At 55.3% G+C, this 6,351-nt stretch overlaps 1 pseudogene; it reads right to left on the bottom strand.

The window, feature by feature from the left end:
* Positions 1-1,880: 1,880 nt before the first annotated feature.
* On the bottom strand, positions 1,881-4,435 carry LOC124975606 (paladin-like; annotated as a pseudogene).
* Between the last annotated feature and the right edge of the window lie 1,916 nt (positions 4,436-6,351).

Below are 6,351 nucleotides of genomic sequence, written 5' to 3'. Positions count from 1 at the left end.
CCCCAAAATCCAAAGACTGAATGTTCTCTCTGATATGCAGATGCTAACACAATAAGGGGAGGGGAATAGAAGTTCATTGGATTAGACAAAGGGGAATGAAGGGAAGGGAGGGGAGGGGAATGGGAATAGGAAATACAGTGGAATGAATCAGACATATGTTCATATATGAATACACAACCAGTCTAACTCCACATCATGTATGACCACAAGAATGGGAAGCTATACTCAATGTATGTGTGATATGTCAAAATGCATTCTACTGTCATGTGTAACTAAAAAGAACAAATAAATTTTTTTTCACATTAATCTCTTAATGCTCAAAAGTTCTGTACAAAAACAATCACAAATGATTCCTCATAATACCCCTGTGAGGTAGGTAGGCAAGTATTATTCTCCCATTTTACAGATGGGGAAACTGAGGCAGAAAGGTGAAGTGATCGGCCAGTGGTCCCAACACAGCTGAAAGTCAGAGTCAACCATGAGAACACAGGGATCCCTCCCAGTTCAGCCCCAGTCTCCGACTCCTCAGCTAGACCTTGTCTGCAAAGAAATTAAAAATCTTGAGTACATGAAAAAATAAAAACAAACCTGAAAAGGTAGTGAACAGACATACAGTAATTCTGCAAAGGTAACTCAGCTAAGAAGGTCACCATGTGCCCACACTTGGCAGGTGTGGACACCTCCGGCCTCTGCTCTCCCTTCTAGGTCTCACGGTCCATGAGCAGTGCACCCACCTGTTCCCTGCAGGTGAGCAGGAGCTTCCAAGAGAGAGGCTTCCCTGGCCCCACCTGGTGGGAGGACAGGCTCCTCACTGGGTCCCAGCAAACACCAGCCCCCAGTCAGAAGTAAGTCTCAACCCACACAACCCCGTCACCTCTCTATGCTGCCTTCCCCGGGACCCCCAGCTCAGCAGGGTCTGGTCCTTTCTATGGCCCAGGGAGGCAGCACAAGATCCTCTGTGAGAATGTTCTAGAATCCAGGTGACCCCTCCTGCCGTCCTTGGCCCAGTTTCACATTCCATGATTGGCAAGGGCCACCCAGCACCCATTGTTGATCCCCAAGTCCTCGGGGCTCCTGCAGCAGGAGGTGGGGGTTTGGAGCCATCTTGTCCTGGTGGGATGGGAGAGAGGCACAGAGGGGCCTGCAGCTCCAGGCTCTGGCTCCTCCGCACCTGCAGCCCAGGCTGCCAGGCAAACGGAACAGACCTCCTCTGCCATGCTGGAAACTTCCTCCTGCAAGAGGGATGCCCAGCTTCTTGGGAACCTCTGCCATCCTGCCAGCCCCAGGATGTGGGAAAGGAAGGGGAGCAAAAGCCTCAGCAGTCAGTGACACATGGCCATCCTCCAGGCCTCTGGGTTGGAGACAGAGCGGGAGACACAAGGAAACTGGGCGAAGCTTCCTTTAAATTAACCAGTCCACCACAGTACTGTCCCCTCATTCACCTCAGGCAGCCAGGGACCCCACGGCTTGTGCTCAGGCAGCAGAGGGGAGGGTGAGAGGGAGAGCAGAAAAGAGGAAGCAGGCAAGGGAACCAGGCGGGCAGGGGAGCCCCAGGCCAAGCTCAGAACCACCGAGAGGGACAGAAGGACAGAGGTGGCCACTGGCATTTGGCAATGGGGGAGTACACTCCTCGGAAGCCGAATGCCTGTCATCCTGCAAGGTGACCACCCTGGTCTCCCTGGAGGCTCGTGACTCTGGGTCACCAGGAATGACTGTGCCTGCCATGTGCCCTACACGAAGCTCCTTCTGAAAAGGCTCCCAAGCTCCAGTCTCTCCAGGTAGCTGGGAATTGGATCCTCAAGGCCGACACCCCAGGGCCAGTCTAACCACAGAAACTCAGGGCCCCCAACCTGCCCTGCAGGAGAGACAGGGAAGTCCCCCTACAGGAAATCCCCAGCAGCATGGGGCCAAGGTTCTGCTCCTGCCACCAGTGTTGCAGCCACTAGAAGGGCTGGCTGGCACTCCAGGCCCTCCAGCTCAGGGAAGCCCAGCTAGTCTAGGATCTCGTAGATGCCGGCCTTTGAGGCCACCTCCCACATCCAGGCGCTGAAGGTCCTCTGCCAGGAAAGGGCCTTCTCCAGGTAGATGTAGGCATTGAAGAGGATCAGGTAGACGTAGCGCTCCATGTACTGCATGCTGTGCAACTGCAGCCTCCAAGCCCCCTGCTCCTCCGTGGTGGTCTTCGCCTGGCAGTAGGTGCAGATGATGATTTCCTGCAGGTGGTAGTGCATGGGTGTCATGGTCTCACTGACCGTGTCCAGTGCTGTGTCCACTTCCTTCTTCATGCAGTGCCCATCAGGCAGCAGCTGCACCACTTCCATCACCACCTGAAACTCGCCCTTGGTGAACTTGGCCTCTGGCATGCTCACCAGCTCCTCCTCGTCCACCTCGGAGTAGCCTTGGATGCTCCAGAAATCCAGCAAGGCCACCACCATCACCGTCATGGTCCTGCCCTGGCCACTGAGGCAGGTGAACACAAAACCAGAGCCTGGGTTCTTGGCAAGGGCAGCTGGCAAGGCCTCCAGCAGCCGGTGAAAGTCCTCCTCCCACGGGGTTCATAAGTCGGGCACCAGGATGTGGTGGTAGGCGAGGCTGGGGCAGGCCCTGCGGTGCTGGTTGAAGACCTCCTGCATGGTGAGGCACGTCTGGAACCTGGGGCTTGGTGCCCTTTGTGTCAGGGCGGTGTGCTCAGGTGGGCCTTCAGCTGGGTCTCCAGGGCCTCCAGCTGGTCAGGGACCAGGAGCGGCCCCAGGTCACTGCAAACTGTGTGTGTGACTGTCAAACTGCAGCACAGCCTCCTCCCACAGGTTTACCCAGACCACCTGCCGCAGCTTCCTCTTGGCATCAGTCAGATAGGTCAGGATGCTTCCCAGGGCCTTGGTGCTGGGCTGGGCTGTGCTGTAGATGGGCATGCAGGGCACTCACTGGAAGTTGGCCACATCCATCTCCCTGATGGTGCTGAGCACGTCTGGAGAGATGAGGTCATCTACCTCCAGGGAGCCCTTGGCAAGGAGGTCCCTGGGAGCCAGAGGCCTAGCAAAGCTCAGTGTCACAGGCAGGCAGTATAGCTCAGGGTGGGCACACAGCCAGTGGCTGAAACTCAGGACAAAGGCCAGGGGTATTACTTGTGGAGATAGTAGTTGAACAGGACCAGGTAGACGTATCGCTCTAGGCTCCACAGCACCCTCTGCCAGGCCTCATGCTGGCCACCACTTCCCTGCACCCTGCTCTGGATGCCTTCCAGCTGTCTCTGGCTTACCAGGACCACTTCCTTCAGGTCGTGCAGCTCTGCATAGGTGGCGATGGCCCTGTCCACCTCCTCTACCACCTTCCTTCCCTGGGACACGGTGCAGAGGAAGTTCTGGATCACCCGGAACTGCTCCATGGGCAATGGCTTGGTGTGCAGAGGGATGGACTCTGACTGAGAGATCATCCCACTGTGGTGAAACAGCAAGAGGGTGCCCAGGACCATGCCCAGGTTGGTCCTGCCCACACCTGACTGGCAGATGAAGAGCAGGATTTGGGGAGGCCCATGGGCATCTCAGAGCCACAACAAGCTGGGGGTCTCCCTGATGACTCTGATGAAGGCATCCAGATGGGCTTCTTAGGGGGCACCTTTTTCAGGCAGGGGCAGGCCCTGTTACCTGTAGGTGAGCTGCAGGAAGATGGGCCACCTGTACACCTCCTTGTCACATGCGCATTGTCCTCGCCCCAGATGGTGACGGCCTGGGGCTCTCCCCGCAGCTCCTCTGTGCTGTGGTACATGTGGTAAGCATTGTCACTCAGCTGGGTAAAGTCATGAATCTCTTTCTAGATGGCCAGCTCCAACCACTCTGCCGGACTCTCAGGACCCAGGCCCTGGAGATTCTCATGGAGGTTCTGCTTGTCTCGAGGTGTGTAGGACACAAAGTCCTCACCAGCATGCAAGAACAGCACGGGCTCCTCCCGCACACAGAAGATGACGCCTTCCTTGTGCCCGTCCTTCTGAAGTTTCTAGAGGACCTGCCTGAATCCTGAGAGGCTGGGCTGCCCCATGCCAAACACGGCAAGCCCTCTGCACCCCTGCCAGAAGTCGGGGGCCCCGCAGCTCTCCGAAGTGCCCAGCTGGCCCACCTTCTCACTTACATCCCACACCAGGAAGTAGCAGCGCTGCACCAAGTAGTGCTCAGGGGTGACCTTGGAGAGCTGCCCCATGCGTAATGAGCCTTGAGCAGCTCGTCATAGACCTGGAACTCCTCCTTGCAGTTGTACGTGATCACGACAGGCACCACCTTGTTGGGGATGATGAACTTGGCCTTGCTGTTGTGCAAGCTCATGGCCTGGAAGGAGTGGGTGCTGAGGGAATGCTGGCCGAACATGGTGCTGCCACCCTGGAGGCCTTCAAAGGGGTGCCTGCCGAGACTGTCTGTTGGGCTGTGCAGACCATGGTACCCATAGTCTGTCGGCAGCCTCAGGACCTGAGACCTGTTAACCCGTGGCTCCAAGGGGCATCCGTGCTCCTGAGGCTGGCTTGCTGTGCCCAGATTGCGGGCACTGCACCAAGTCAGGAAGCGGCGGGGCATGCCTGGCATGGGCTCCGGCTCACTCCTCCCCACTTCCCCAGCCCATCTGTGGGACAAGGAGTCTCCTGAGGGCAGGCCAGGCCGACCAGGCAAGGCCAGGAGGGCTGAGTCCGTGGTCGCCAGTGGAGGGGCAGCACGCCAGGGCCATTGCGTGCGATGTGGCTCCTAGCACCCGCATCCCCCACCAAAAAAAAATTTAAAGAAAGAAAAACTCTTTTCTAGCCTCATGGAAACCAAACGCCCCTTCATTTGTGAGCAGGTAGTAAACAAAGTTTGTCCTGATTCCAATGGACTGCTATGCTCTCAAGTTGTTTACCCCCAGCTTCCTGAGTTGGAAGACCTAAAGATGGAAATTTTAAGAGGTGGAGTCCATTGGGAGGTCCTTAGGTCATTGGGTCATGCCCTCAGAAGGTACCTTATGACCCCACCCTCTTACACACCCTCCTGCCATCCACCATGATGTTCTCACCAGAGCCAAGTTGTTGCTGGCACCACCCCCTTGAATCTCCAGAAGTGAGAGCTATACAAACTTCTTTTCTTTATAAAATTAGCCTTCCCTGGGTATTTCATTACAGTTACAAAAAATGGACTAATACAGTGACCCACGAGCAAGGTGTCACCAGCGGATAGAAATGTGTCCTGCCTGGCCACTGAGAACACCAAGGAAACCCAGACTCTCTCTGGGACTGGTGCCCCTTGACCCTTCACCTCCACCCTCTACTCTTTCAGGTTGTAGGGTACTCCACCCCATGTCACACAGTCTGCCCCCATCATTCTAGGCACCCATGGTGAGAGCAAGAATGTGGCTCTAGCAATGTGAGGGTGGTTGACATGTGAGTCTGCAGGAGGCCTTGCAGCAGCCCTGCTGAAAAAGACCCAGGTGACCTCCTCATAAGACACCTCCCTCTCTGGATACACCTGTAGATGGAGCCATGCTCCAGGTGGGATGGAGTCCGATGAACCATGTCTGGAACCCATTGTTCTTTGTTCCAAAGTCACTGCATTCTGTCTGCAAAGACTTTCCAGTAGGTGGGAAAGGTGGCCGGGCTCAGGCAGCACAGGATGGTGGAACACCGACCTTGTGCACAAGTGCTGACGTCCGCAGATGAGACTCTCTAGAAGCCAAAACTTAGATATCAAATTATTTCATCACCTAGAGAGCCTTTCGTCCAGAGTCCTCTCTTCCTCTCTTCCTCACCCCTCTCCTGCCTTACTCATGTCTCTGGGTGCTGACATTATCCCCATCACAGGGCCAGTTGTCCACGTTCCCTGTCTGGTGCCAAATGTGGGGCCACACTGGGAACGGCTCTCCCATGAGATGCAGAGCCATAGATCTGCTCCTGCCCCACACCCAAATTACTATATCATAGATATCAACGTAAAACAGAAGCCATCCCAACACTAAAAGAATACCTGATCAATAGATTCTAGAAGTAAAGAAAGCCTTCTAAGTGTGATGAATATTAATCCCTTAGGAATATAAGAATATGCTTTATTTTTTGCCACTTCACCGGCATGTCAGGCAGGCTGGTGGGGCCTCGACTCCATTAGTCCAGGGCTTGTATCTCAACTCCTGAGACTTAAGTGGGGTGAGTGGAAGGGATCTGGTCTGGACTGCTGGGCCCATAAGGTTGCTCTGTCAGCATCACCCTCATCCTCCAGCTCTGGGGGTCCCTATCTGTCCACCAGACCCTCAGGCACCAACCTCTCACTGCACCTGGTCTTCATGAGTAGGACTACTGGATTTGGCGAAAGTGAATAAGTGAAGGACACGTGGTTGATTTGAATC

This window comes from Sciurus carolinensis, unplaced genomic scaffold (assembly GCF_902686445.1).
Source record: "Sciurus carolinensis unplaced genomic scaffold, mSciCar1.2, whole genome shotgun sequence".
In the NCBI taxonomy this organism is placed as follows: domain Eukaryota; kingdom Metazoa; phylum Chordata; class Mammalia; order Rodentia; family Sciuridae; genus Sciurus; species Sciurus carolinensis.
Note: the sequence above shows the minus strand (reverse complement) of the source record. Positions and strands in the feature narration are given on the sequence as shown.